Source organism: Capsicum annuum, chromosome 4 (genome assembly GCF_002878395.1).
Source record: "Capsicum annuum cultivar UCD-10X-F1 chromosome 4, UCD10Xv1.1, whole genome shotgun sequence".
Lineage (NCBI taxonomy): Eukaryota > Viridiplantae > Streptophyta > Magnoliopsida > Solanales > Solanaceae > Capsicum > Capsicum annuum.
Window position 1 is genome coordinate 224,176,900 of NC_061114.1, and position 13,440 is coordinate 224,190,339.

Here is a 13,440-nt window from a genome sequence, read left to right on the forward strand (position 1 = left end):
ATCTCGATGTCAAAGGAGGTGATGTTATGTTCTTTCACTACCAGGAGGCCAACTCTAAGGGCTAGTAGTTCAACCATTACTGGGGTTGTGTGAGGGATATGGTTGTAGTAGCCTAGGATCCATTTGCCATGGTTGTTTCTAAAAACTCCACCCAATCCTCAAGGCCCAGGGTTGGCTTTTGCTGAGCCATCAGTATTAAGTTAGATCTCTCTTGAGGTAGGGGGATTCCACTTAGTGTTGATGGTTTCGAACCTTGGAGGCATATGGGAGGACTATGTTTTACCAATAAGGGTGAACTCAGTAGCCTTTGCAACAACCTCATGGTTTCGACCCTTGGAGGCATATGGAAGGACTGTGTTTTACCAATAAGGGTGAACTCAGTAGCCTTTGCAACCTCATCAATCCTAATGGTATTGTGCTTATTATTGAAGAGGTTGTCATTCCTAGTCAACCAAATAGCCCAGAGGCAGTATAGTAGCAAGGTGTTGAAGCTGAGCCAGTTATTGAAGGGCTTCCCACGAAGCCTGTCCCACAACTCATGCCAGGCTACAAGGTTGTTCCAGTTTCTAGGGAACTTGTATCTGCTTTTGGCCTGAATGTTGTCCTAGAACTGGAGTGTATTGCTGCACTGAAAGAAGATATGGGGGAGGTCCTCCACAATGTTACTACAAAGCTTACAATGAGCAGGGACATTGATGCCAATATGGTTGAGATAATTGTTGGTGGGGATCCTCTGTGGGTTAAGAGCCATAGAAAGGTCTTAATTTTATTAGTAGTGTTGACTTTCCAGATTTTAACAAAGGCATTGTCGTGGCTTCCATTATGCTTTGCTGGGTAAAGGTGGTTAGCATCAGGGGAATTTTATATGGCAGTATCTTTAATGGTGTCCCTAATGTTGATAGGCATACTGATAATGCTTTGCTTTATGACATTGGGAATTTCAAAGGGGATTGTAGAAAAATCCCAGATGTCATTGTTGTAGACATCTTTAACAGTGATATTCAAGGTTTGGTTCCCCACAGGCCCTTGGACTATGCTCCTAAGGCTATCAAGGTGGGGGATCCAAGTGTCACCCCAAAAACTCACCCTATCTCCTTTACCCATTCTCCATCTTATGCCCAGGGAGCAGTCTTTCCAGCCCTTTTTGATACTTTTTCAGGTTCTAGAGATTATTCTCTTGGGGTGGGAATTGTCTTGATAGTTATAATGCTTAGTGAGTAGGACTTGACCCCAAAGAGAGTTTGGGTTATGGAAAAGTCTCCATGCAAGTCCAGCATTCATAGCTCTGTTTCTGAGCTCACTTCTGTGCTTGCCAAGACCCCCATCTTTTTTGTGAGTGGTGAGGGTGTCCCAGCTGAGAAGGTGCAGTTTTTTTTTGTCAGGGAAGCTTCTCCAGACAAAGTCTCTTTGTCTTTTGTTAAAGGATTCAGTGATTTTTTTTTGGGTATTCTAATGTATTGCATTGTATAGGTGGGCATCGCACTGAGGGTGGATTGGCAAGGACAGTTCTACCAGTCATATTCAAGAGCTTGGTATTCCAGCCTGCCAATTTGGTGTTCATGGAGTCAATGATGAATTGGAATCACTATTTTTGGGCTTACTGTGAAAGATAAGGAATCCAAGGTATTTTTCAAAGGTGGTACAAGGCTGGATGTTGAGGATTTGAGAGCAAATGGTGGTATGAGATGGGGAGCAGTTATTGGAAAAGATTACTTTGGACTTTTGATGGTTAATGGTCTGTCCAGAGAGCTTGCTGAAGATATTGAGCAAGTTAACAATGGTATGACAGTTGTGGGTATTGGCTCTAGCAAGAAGGGTTAGATTATCAACAAAAAAGATACGAGAGAGCTTAGGTTCAGTATTAGAGATGCTGATAGAGGTCCAATGCTTAGCTCTTACCTCAATTTCAATGCCCCTAGATAATCTCTTCATACACATGATGAAGATGTAGTGGGAGATGGGGTTTCCCTGTTCAATGCCTCTAGAAAGGTTAAAGAAGGTGCTTTTCCTACCATTAGGTAGGACAACTATGAAGGAGATGCTAATACAGGACATGATGAGCTTGGTAATATTTGGAGGAAATCCAAAAAATTTGAGTGTATCCTTAATGAAGGACCACTCAAGTTTGTCAAAGGCTTTTTCTAACTTTATTTTAAGGATCATGTTGGCTTCTTTTCTTTTCATCCTTCTAAAATGGGAGAGTACTCTTGGATGATGATGGCCTGGTCAAAGGAAGCTGGCTTGGGTAGGGCTGATGATGTCTTGGAGAAAAGGCTTGATCCTATTGATAATTGTCTTAGTGACAACTTTGTAGGAAGTATTACAAAGCCCAATCGGTCTGAAGTTCTTAAGGTTGGAAGCATTCCTACACTTAGGGATGAGACATAGAAGGGTGGTGTTGTGGTTTGCAGGGATTTAAGAGGAAGAGAAGACTTCCTTGTAAAAGGAGATAACTTTAGGAACTACCTCATGCCAGCCATCAGGTCCAGGAGTTTTAAGAGGCTTGAAAGACTTGGTGGCCATAAGGATTTCAGAGTCCCTCAAGGGGGCATCAAGCATTTGGGAGGCCTAAGGACTGATAACATTCCTAGTCAAGATGGGAGTGAAGTGGTTGTTGGTACTCATGATATGGTTAGTAGTGTAGAGACTGGTGAAGGATATGGTCTGCAATGTTTCCTTCACCTCTAACTACATTACCCACATCATCTACAAGCTCAGAGATATTATTTCTTCTTCTTCTAATAATGGTGGTGGCATGAAAGAAGCCAGTGTTGGCATCCCCATCAGTGAGCCAGGTGATTCTAGATTTAGTCTTCCTGAAGTCTTCTTCACACTTAAGCAGGGCTCATAATCTTAGAGGAGCTCATTCTTTAGATTTTGGAGGTATGTGCTGGTATGATAATGCTTAAACTTTTGTATGCCATCTAATCTAGCATTAATGTTTTTCATTCTTTTAAAGATATCTCCAAATACTCTATAGTTACAAGCAGTGGCCCTAGACTGAAAAACGAGGATGGCTTGTTGAAGGTTGGTTGGTTGTGAGAAGCAAGTATGAACAAGGTCCTTGAAAGTGTGATGATTGCACCACATGGGTTCAAATCTAAAAGGTTTAGGATTTGAGCCTTGTGAGCTATGGATCAGAGAAAGAAGCATTGGACAATGATCCAATTTGATTTTGGGTAGATGAGTGACTAATGCCTCTGGGTAGAGATTTATCCAAGAGGTATTAGCCATACACCTATCTAATCTTTCTTGAATGAGACTAAACCTATTGTGATACCTCAACCTATTGTGATACCTCTTATTGGTCCAGGTGTATTTACAGCCCCTAAAGCCTAGGTCCACCATGTTACAATGGTTTAGACAATCCCACAACTTATTAACTCTAGCTGTATTGATGGAAGCCCCCCATTTTCTCATTGGCTCGCAGTACTTCATTAAAGTCCCCACCTATAAGTCAATCCCTTTTGAAGGTTTCTGAGATATGACAAAGGTCCTCCCAAAGGGTGGCACGCATACAAGGGTCTGGGCTAGCATAAATAGCTGAGAAAAGCGATGGGGAGGGATGAAAATTTACCTTTACAAGAGTGTGTATTCCTTGGGAGGAGATGGAAAAGTTTTGAAGTTTAATCATATCCTCTTTCCACATCACGACTATGCCTCCTTTTCTACCATCAGCACTGGATTCGAAGTGAGATCCAAACCTGAATAGCTCTACAAGGTGCTTATGATCAACTATCTTGGTATCCAGCAGAACCACTATACTGGGATTGTGCATTTTGATTAAAGCATTGCATTGACGCTTAAAACTAGCACTGTTGGCATCCTTAGTATTCCAAATGATGAAGTTCATGGTGTCAGCAGGGATGGGTGGGTGGTTGAGAATTGGGCTCTTGCCCTTGTCCTGACGGGAAGCCTGTGCCTGTTCCAAATATGGGCTCAGGTAGGTTGTTGCATTCATTCCTAATAATGAGTTCCTCAGTATAAGTTTGAATGTCTTCATCTCCTTCAGACAGAGTACTATAGTAGCTGTGCTGAAAGGCTCTGCGTACTCTTTCCGAAATGGCTTTTCTAGCTTGAAGAAATCTACGGTGGCTACCTTGAAGGTTGCCAAGAACTCTTACATCTCCGGATTCGCTTGTTGAAGTTTCTCTAAGATGGTTCGATTTGTTCTTTTTTGGGCGTCTTCCTTTGCTGATTCTTCATGGTTCAAGGAGGAGGGGACTGAGTAGCTTGGGTTGGGGGAGTCGGAGGGGTCCATGGGATGAAGTTTAGTGTCTCTATCTCCGAGAGGTAGGAGATACTGGGGTAACAAGGCAGACTTTTAAACATGTGACTCGTGAGGGAGTTGAACTCGTGTGAGTTCATGATGTTCAATGTCCCCAACATTTGAGCTTGCAACCAGGTTTGAGCCTATAGTTGATGCCCCAATCCTTCTGCTATTTTGTCTATCCCTTCCTTGATGATTTGGGCCATCCACACTGTGTCCTCTATCACAAGCACTATTTGTTGGTCCCCACTGCGACGCAGTGGGTTATGGACTTCCCCATTAGTACCAACTCCGCCCATGGTGTTGGAAGTCTGTTGGGAGGATGAGGGGCTAAGACAAAGATTAACGGCTCTTTGAGGGGTGGGGTGGTTGAAGGTTCCGTCATTGGTAATTTGAGCTTCCGTAGGCCTCTCTTCTGATTTTGGTGAATAGTTGTTACTTTGCATCAACCTAAAGGGAGGGGGAGGGGGGGTATTATGGGAGTTAATTGACAGGACTACTTCGGCCATGTCAACCGTTTCAGGGTGATCATTAGCTCTAGTATCGGCTTCGGTTAACTCCCTAGAAGTTGCAGGGACGGAGGCCTTCATTAAAACATTGTTGGTGGAAGTGGGGGGTGGGGGTGGGGGGCAGCTTAAGCCACCCAAATTAAATGTGGGAGGGTCAGTGGAGTTAATAAGGGGGCTTTGGTTAGTGGGTTCCAAGATGCCACGTTGGTGGTATTGACTGCCATTGTCAGTGCTTTTGTTTCCCCACTGGCGCACGGGGCCCTCATCCGATTTATTTCTTTTTTTTCCTTCCGATTTTATTATTCAGATTATTATAATTATTATTTTTCTTTTTCTTTTGTGGGGTAAGGACATTGACTTTGGAGTTGTTAGACAAGTGAATAGCAGTGGTCATACCTGGGCTGGCCATGTCCATTTTTACCTGTGATGGTTGCTCTTGCTGTGGTGTTCTGCATCCATGGCTTACCGCTGTGAGTTTTGGTGGGGATCTTCTTTTTTAGAAGGAGACGATTTGCCAGTCATTTCCTTCGGGGGAATTTTTCATGGGGGTGGGTTCAGATGGCCCAGGTTCCATAGTGGGAGTAGTCCCTCCACGAATGCAATTTATGGCGTTATGGTCGAGTCTACCACATCCCGTGTAGAGAATACCTTCACCTTCGTAGACAACTCGTTGTTGGTGATTGCTAATGGTCACTTGGGTTTTTAGGGGAACATCCCGTGGGACTTGGATGCATATGCGTGCGTACCTTCCCCTTAGAGTGGAGGACGTGCATGTATCGATTTTCAGCGTAGCTCTCAGTTTTGATCCTATCCGTTCCAAGATTGTTTGGTCGTAGAACTCCGTTGGTAGCGTTGGTAGTCTGAGCCATATTGCAGTGTGGGTTTGTGTTGCTTCGTGAGGTGCAAAATTCGGCTCCCATTGTCTAACTGACAAAAAGTGGCCAGTTACAAACCAGGGACCGCTATGGAGGGCCTTCAGCATATTCACCGATCTGGTAAATTTGACAGTATAGAAGTCGTTTCCCAAATCGATGAGGACGTCTATTATATAATAGCCATAAACGGAATCTTAAGAAGCAGAAAATCTTTGGATTCTGTTGGCTTCCATGTGTCTTGTAGTTTGGTTCTTAAATAATTGTGTGCTAATCTTCTGTTGAATAGCTTAACAATTACTGAGAATTGCCATGGTTGGTAGATTCGGTCTTTGTCTTCATCTGAACGATCGATTGTGGCATTGTCATCATTTGCTCTGATTGGGCGCTTTCCCATCTTGTAGTCATAATATTTGTTGATGGAGCAAGCTTTGTTTAGCAATTTATCTTTGAAGCTGTCATACTGGACTAGTGAGGTTACACCATTTATCTAGTGTTGTTCGATTGACATCGTGTCTGGTGGTTCTGGCAGTTCTGGTAGCTGAGTCGGCAGTACTTTCGTCGGTTGGGGCATTGGGAGAGAAATTCACTGTTCACTATATATTTATCTCATATGTCCACACCATTTTCACTTTTGCTTAAAAGAGTGGTTTTTCAACTCTCTTTTTTTTTTTTCGAATGAGATATCCGAACCCACAATAGGCTCGATAATGAATCTCTCTATCCCTGTTCATTTAAATACTAGGCTTTTGTTTGCAGCGGGTTTGTAGCTTAAATACCAAGCTTTTGTTTATGACAAGATTTGTATATGTCGTGATGCGCTAACCACCCATGACAAGCTGCGCTGTGTATTCTTCTGTCAGTTTAAAATTTGGAGTAGAATTCGGAGGCAAATATAGTTGGTAGAAAAGATGAAATTACGCAGGGAACATTTCATTTGTATTAACATGCAGAATACAGGAGGTAGAGGTAAGCTAAAGAAGTCCCAAAGGAAAGTGATTAAATAGAACATGGCATTCATGTAGCTTATTAAGGACATGATCCTAGATAAAATGATATGAAGATCAAGAATTAGGAAAGAAAGTCAATAGACAGAGATAGGTTAAGAAATCCAAAGGCAAGGTGATTAAATAGGACATGACGCTTGCGTAACTTATTGAGGACATGATCATATATAGAAAGATATGAAGAACGAGAATTAAGATAGAAGGCAAATAGAAAGTCGAGTGTGCTTTACTGGCTTCAGTAATTGTATTATTTGTTGTTGCTATGATTCTCTTTTTCATTGTTTTTACTTCAGATACAATACTTGCCATTTGTAATGTTATACTTCAACCGAAGGTCTATCAAAAACCACCTCTCTACCTTTACAAAATAGAGGTAAGACTGCTTACACAACAACTTCCCTGGACTCCACTTGTGGGATTACCCGGGGCTTGTTATTGTTGTTGTTAATAATAACATGCAGAATAGACAGACGCATACAAATCTCTGATAAACAGTTAAAGCTGGAAATACAGTACACCATAAAATCAAAATTTTCAAGACAGTGAAAACCTTTAGCAAGGTTCTACCAAGCCGATTAAGAACATCCAGAAATCTCGGGGCAATAATGAAGAAAAGTATACAGGGCATAACCAAAGCCTGGATATGGGACGAGCTAGAGATTGTAACATGACAATTTATTTGAAAAAGTTGAGACAACTCCTGAAATTGAAAATCTTGTTCCCACTGTAATCTACTTGGGCTTTAGTATATGAGATCCATTTTAGTGATCTTGCAGACTCCTAATTCTTGAAAAGATGAAATCCTGTAGCAACAACACAAACATCGTCATGCTATAATACAAACTGATTAATCGTGTTAAGAAAGAATTTGTAAAGGAAAACAATGATAAAGAGAAAACTATGTCCAAATTAAGTACTCCTTAGAATAACATCATATTTCCAAGGTATTGTAACAAACGAGAACATATAGCAGAGAAGAAAGGTCAATTACAAGAGGAAGGCGGAGTAAAAGAAGGCAATAGAGAAAACCGAGGGGGCTTGAAGATATCACGGCCATGGGCACTCAGCTCATTTGTAAGCCCCTTGAGGGATGGATGCGAGCCGGGAGCTTATTTATGACTCTTGTAGCAATACGTGACATCTCCCATCTAACCTTAATTTTGCTAGCAGTATGATAAGTGTATCAACGGAATGCTAAATAAAACCCCTTTTAAAAATAAATAACTAATCCGCCTTAGGTACTCTTTTAAGTCCGTGTAAGGTGGACCCAAAATTTGAAGCAAACAGGGGCACCAGCCCGGGCAGATGCATCATGCATGTTAGTCAAATTGGTGGCACACAACAATGCTTCCTCGGAAAATTTTATCAAACAAACATAAAACCAATGTACCAACAGAGAAAAACAAATTACACGACACATTTTGATATACTTCATGGTTTGATAATATGACCCCCACTTTACATATTGAGGTCGCCAATTCAAAACTTGCTAGCTACACATTATGTGGAAAAATGCCAAAGAATGCATCGACAGAGATGCGAACACAGGTCAAAACACTCGTGTGTTGAACCAGTGCCTCAAATAAGTTTTTTTTTTTTTTTTAAATTAGTAACGGGTCAGTGCCTCAAATAAGTTTGTGTTTAAGGGTATAGGCGGATCCACCATTTGAAAGTTCCAGGTGCCAACTGCTTTGAAGAACCGCATAACTGCTGCGTCTTGCATAAGTTATATGGATTTTTAAAAAGCACAAAGTATAACTTATCATTCATTAGGTGAAGATGGAAGAGCCTGGGTCACCGATTTGTACCAAAATTTTATTTTTTAACAATAAAAAGCTAAAATTAGTATTAAAATGTAACACTCCGCACCTTCGGGCTAGAATTTAAACCATCGTTTCTACGCGTATAGACCCAAACCAAATGATTCCTTGTTAATATATGTGTAGTGATCAATTCTATAGTGTGGGATACTTTTGAATATGAATTGGGGTCACAAAAATCCCCTAACTTAAAGACGAGTTGGAAACTCTTCTATCGATTAAGTTTTTGTGAACGTCTCAACTTCCATCGACCATAACTTCTTGTATATAACGAGTTAGAGGGCCTACAATATACCAAAAGAAAGATCTTTGAGTCCCCTTTCCAACGCAACTGGTTCACCTTAATCCGATATCGGAGTAGAAAGTTATGCTCATTTTACTTTGGAGTGTCTAACTGCCAAAAAGTGATGACTTAGTTGACGAGCCGTCAACTGGGTGATGACCCATCAACCATAGTCGTCACCCTTAACCAGAAAGGAGTAAATTCCACCTTCAAGTGACGGGACATCACCAAGTTAACGGCTCGTCAACCTAGTCGTCAGCCGAGGAAAATCCTGCATTGTTGTGGTTTCTTTAGGGGTATTTTCCTCACCCCAAAGTTCTCTCAAACGATTTAATTCATCCAAAAAACGTTATAATCCATCTTTTATCAGTTTTAAAACATCTCAAATCCTGATACAAGTACGACCAAGAGGATGGACGTGTGAAAGTATAATGAACCCGAGGCTTGGAGTGTGCAAGAAAAATGCAAAAGAGGGCTTAAAACACACCAAAACCAAACCTACACTGCACTCCATGGGCTGCATTTTGAGGCATTTCATTAAAGGGCCTTTTGGTCATTTTGTATTCTACATGTAACGTAGTATAAATAGAACATTGTAGGTCATTTTGTCTCTTTGATGATATTTGTAAGTCATATAACACTTTGAAAGACAAGTTCTCTCTTCTCTTTAGGAGGCGACCCGAAATTAGGGTGATACTAGTATGGAATCACTAATGTTGCATTCATGGCTTGAGACGTTGGTGTTTAGAGGAAGTAAAGGTCACTCTTGTGTCAACGTAGGAGTTAGGTTAACCGTTGCGTGTAGTGTTAAGGGTCCAAGAGTATCACATGTTCACTATACCAACCAAGGTCTAACTATCTATCCTTTGTGTTCATTGTAATCCTGTAACCATTTGTGTATCTTGTAATCTTCAATCCGTGAGTTGTTGTCCCTTGTTCTTATCATATTGTTGCTGTTTTGGTTATACACATTATTATCTCATCATTGTGTAGCATTCTCGGTTTTGGACTTGTTTCCAACTTGTCTCGATTTAGTATTGTGTTTGTACACCGTTTTGGTACAATCGGTGTTTGTAGTGTATCAAATCCTCTCCACTCTCAAGAACAAGGAAAAATTAGGGTTTCCTTCAAGGCAAGAATTCAAGTCTTTCAAGAAAAGGGTTCCAATCTTCAAGTTAAACAACATAAGGTACGTGGGGTTTTCCTAAACTACATAGGCATGGTGAAATCCTTTTCTTTATAATGCTTGAAGGTTGAGAATGTAATTACAAAGGATTTTGAATTTACATTTACAATTATGTATTGTGAACCCTTTTGATGATAATGTTTTGGGTCTTGAGGCCTTCCCTTGAATTTTTACTCGTGTATATATATGTGTTTTTTTTTAGTTTTTAAATATGAATAACGAATTTCCATCACTCGTTGTGTTATTTCTTGATTTACAAGTTATGGGTTACTCAATTGCATGTCTAAAAGCATGAACCAAGAGTTTGACTATCATTTATGAACTTGATGTTGGTTGTGAATCGAAGAGAGGAATATTTCTTGTTTTGTAAATGCTATATATGTGATAATTGAAAGAATTGCATGATTGTCTCGAGAAATTGACCACCACATGTTTATGAATTGAAAGAGAGAACCTTTACATAAGTTTTCATGTATGTTGAAATACATATCCTCTTGTACTATTTGTGAATGATTTGGTGGTCCAAACATTATGTTTTGAATGAAAGGATTGTAACATGATATTTTATGGCTTAGAGATATGACTTGCAAGTCTTGGTATGACGATAACAAAAGAGATAATGCCATGACAATACAGAACAGAACAGCATGCAGATTTTGAATGATGCATGTTTAGAAAGAGTTAAAAATGAGCTTAAAGAGAGTTAGGTCGTTAAGAAGGCATGAGCCCAGAAAACTCATTGCCCAAAATTTGCCGATACGGGTTTTATATATATATACGAGTAAAAATTCAAGGGAAGGTCTCAAGACCCAAAACATTATCATCAAAAGAGTTCACAATACATAATTGTAAATGTAAATTCAAAACCCTTTGTAATTACATGATTTCTCAACCTTCAAGCATTATAAAGAAAAGGATTTCACCATGCCTATGTAGTTTAGGAAAACCCCACGTACCTTATGTTGGTTAACTTGAAGATTGGAACCCTTTTCTTGAAATCTTGAATTGAAAGACTTGAATTCTTTCCTTGAAGGAAACCCTAATTTCTCCTTGTTCTTGAGAGTGGAGAGGATTTGAGATGTTTTAAAACTGATAAAAGATGAATTATAACGTGTTTTGGATGATTTAAATCGTGTGAGAGAAGTTTGGGGTGAGGAAAATACCCCTAAAGAAACCAACAATAATGCAGGATTTTCTCGGCTGACGACTAGGTTGACGAGCCGTCAACTTGGTGACGTCCCATCACTTGAAGGTGGAATTTGCTCCTTTCTAGTTAAGGGTGACGACTATGGTTGATGGATCATCACCCAATTGACAGCTCGTCAACTAAGTCGTCGTTTTTTGGCAGTCAGACACTCCGAAGTAAAATAAGCATAACTTTCTACTCTGATATCGAATTAAGGTGAAACCAGTTGCGTTGGAAAGAGGACTCAAAGATATTTCTTTTGGTATATGGTAGGCCCTCAAACTCGTTATATACAAGAAGTTATGATCGATGGAAGTTGACCTTAGTTGAGACGTTCACCAAAACTTAATCGATAGAAGAGTTTTCAACTCGTCTTTTAAGTTAGGGAATTTTTGTTACCCCAATTCATATTCAAAGGTATCCCCACACAATAGAATTGCTCACCACACATATATTAACAAGGAATCATTTGGTTTGGGTCTATACGCGTAGGAAAGAAGGTTTAACTTCTAGCCCGAAGGTGTGGGGTGTTACGCTTGTCTTCTTTGTTGTGAATACTTCAAACAACCTTGCAGTTTCAAACTTCATTTAAAATTCTTAATCATCCTCATCACAAAGATATGGTACTCCTAAATAATCGCAATCCCATTCGGCTAAAATAAATAAAATCTACCCTAAGGCTTTCAATGCTTCGTATTCTAATTTTGGGAATAAATGCATGTTCTCATGGTGATAAATTACTAATCTACAAATGACAGCAAAAGGCTTAATCTTTTTTTGAACACCCTTTTGCCACCAGGCTAAATCCATGGCAGTATGGAAAAAGCCTTGATATGTATTCTCTTCCTTGTATGCATTTCCATTTTTATATACATTTCATTTTCGTTAACAAGGGACCCGTAGTCGCTACCCTTCGGGTGCACAGACTCCACTCTAGTCTAATAGCCCGCAAACAAACCACACACGATAGGTGATACGAGCCTGGTTCACTTGAAGTACATTAGGAGGGGCTTCCATATATGAATGATAGCTTGGAGCGCTAAGGAAGACATGAAAAAATAAATAAACAAGTTCATAAGCAATCAAGATGCCATTTTGGCAATCAAGAAGGTCCCTTTTTTTTATTTTTGTAAAATAGTCACTTTTGGGCTATTTTTGTAAAGGCAATTACTATGAATAATTGTCTTAGCCATTTTCATTACTTATATTTTGTATGATTGAATTGTCTTGATCGAGAGATTAGGTGGATTCTTGCATTGCTTGTATTATCTTCTTCGCTTGATTGATTATTGAGTTATCATATTGTGGATTCAATTTGGTTTCACGTGCATTTGATTGAGTTCTCTTTCTCCCTTGACCTGATTATTGTTCAATTAAGCCTTTTTTTCTTCACTTCTGATCTGTTATTTCTCAACTATCCTTTAATTTTGTTGTTTAATTCCGCATGTCAATATCGATTTTAGTAACCTCCGACTAGGGTCGCTTATCAATAGGTAAACCTTACTAGGCAAGCCATGTGCAACCTGATACCCCATTCGAGAGATCACCAGCTCAACCAACTCGTCACCCTTGTTTTTTTTTTTTTGTATCGATTTCATTTCAGTCACTAAAATTCAGAACACAACACTACAATCTCATCACTTATCCACAAACGAAAATAATATACTTCTGATTCACAATAAGAAAGATTAATTCCCAGCTAAACATCTCAACAAACACCTTTCACCCAAAGCCAGCAACAACACTAAAATTCAAATTCAAACAACTTTCCAAACCAAATATTCAAAAAAAAAAAAAAAAAAAAAAACCAAAATTACCTTGAGCACAATCTACCAAGAAGCTTTCTTAACACCTTGCAAAGCACCACGAGCAGCCAAACCACGAAAAACAATACGAGACATTCGAAACTTCTCATAAACAGCACGAGGACGTCCTGTAAAAATACACCGATTTCTTATTCGTGTAAACGAACTGTTTCTTGGTAACTTAGATAGCTTGTAACGATGAGCTTCTCGCATTTCAGGTGGAAGTTCAGGATCTTGAACAAATGCTTTATACAATTTTCGCCGCAATTCATACTTAGCTGATAATAGTCTTCGTTTGTTATCTTGTATATTACGAGTGAATTTTTTGCCTAATGCTACCATTGAATTCATCTTTGCTATAGAAAGAAATTTGAGATTTTCAGATTTTTCGGGATTATTGGGTGTATATTAGGGCTTCATATACATGCTTTTTTGGACTATGTAAAAAATTCAATAATGGGCCCAAGTTAATAGGCCCAATTAAAAGGCTCTACTGCACCGC

At 39.6% G+C, this 13,440-nt stretch overlaps 1 long non-coding RNA gene across 1 annotated transcript; it reads right to left on the reverse strand.

Annotated features, from left to right (window-relative positions):
* Positions 1-7,121: 7,121 nt before the first annotated feature.
* LOC124897788 lies at positions 7,122-13,124 on the reverse strand. The gene is made up of 2 exons (XR_007054734.1): positions 12,951-13,124; positions 7,122-7,461 (listed from the first exon to the last, which is right to left on the reverse strand). It is a non-coding gene; the product is annotated as an uncharacterized LOC124897788 (long non-coding RNA).
* Between the last annotated feature and the right edge of the window lie 316 nt (positions 13,125-13,440).